The sequence below is a fragment of the Citrus clementina genome, unplaced genomic scaffold, assembly GCF_000493195.1.
Source record: "Citrus clementina cultivar Clemenules unplaced genomic scaffold, Citrus_clementina_v1.0 scaffold_40, whole genome shotgun sequence".
NCBI classification, from domain to species: domain Eukaryota; kingdom Viridiplantae; phylum Streptophyta; class Magnoliopsida; order Sapindales; family Rutaceae; genus Citrus; species Citrus x clementina.
In genome coordinates this window covers 39,787-41,208 of record NW_006262273.1, presented here as the reverse complement: position 1 = coordinate 41,208, position 1,422 = coordinate 39,787, and positions in this window count along the sequence as shown.

Here is a 1,422-nt window from a genome sequence, read left to right as displayed (position 1 = left end):
CTCTGCTATTTCGGCTATGATCCGGGGAGCACATGTTCTCCGCCTCCGTAGTTTTTGAGCTCTGTTTTCGCACATACATTTTACATTTTGGTTGTTAGCATTTTTATTTTTTTTGGACTTTGATGCATATGTGTGTGATGTTCTTGATGATTAGATGATTGATGATTGTTGATTACTGATTGGTTTATTTGTGGATATTGTAATGTTGGTATGTTTGTGGATATTAGAGTGTTGTTTTGTTTTGTTCATGGAGTTGTTGGCTTGTTGAAAGAAGAAGTTGGTGTCAATCTATTTTTGGAAGTGTTCTATCTCATTTTGTATAAGTGGTTTTGATCATTTTTTAGGGGAAACTCTGCCAAAATTTTCGCTCGCCAAAACCGGGCAACTTCTTTAACGGATTTGCATATTTCTTATTCTCTCTTTTCTTTTTGATGATGAAGGGGGAGATAATTATGGTTCTTAAGATGGATTTAAAATGGGGAGATTTAAGATTTTTTTAGCAAAAATCTCTTTATTGAACATTTCTCAATTTGGCCGTACATTTAGGGGGAGCACATATTAAGGGGGAGCTAAACATTGATTAGAATTTGTCATCATAAAAAAGGGGGAGATTGTTAACATAAATATGTTAATAATATTGATTTTGATGATAACAAATTTTAAATGTATTTTGATAAAAATATTGGAGCTATTCCTAAATAAACGAAAGCCTTGATAATCATTCCTTTCATTCTTTCATAAAAGATGGACCTTCAAATTAAAAAATAATTCTCTGAAAAATTTGTTTTAAAGTGTGATTCTGGAAATAAACGGTTAACCGATTAATGCCAGAAAGCAACATATCTCCTAAACCTCTAACCGTTTATGAAAAACGGAAAACACAAAAAATGGGAAGGTTACTGGAACTTAACGGTGAACCGTTTATTTAAACGGTTAACCGATTAACACCAGAGAGCAACATATTACCTAAGCTCTAACCATTTATGAAAAACGGAAAACACCAAGGATGGAAAGGCTACTGGAACTTAACGGTGAACCGTTTATTTTAAACGGTTAACCAATAACATCCAGAATTGAAGATTGTCCTCCCCTAGCACTGATTAAACAAAAAACTGATAAGGCTAAATTGTTTTGCAGGTTACTGGGGCCAAACGGCTAACCGTTTATTACCAACGGTTAACCGATAATATCCAGAAAAGTTACTTCACGCAAGTCCTTAACCGTTTAGTGTAAACGAATATCTAATGCTCATCTTGCAGGTCTCTGGAAGTTAACGGCGAAAGGGTAATCCTAAATGGCAAACCGTTTATTTGAAATCTGGCCCAATGGTAACTTTGACCAACCGAAACGGTTAACCGTTTATGGTTAACGGCGAACCGTTTTCTGTCCGACAGTTTGTAACGGCTAGATTTTCAGCTCCAA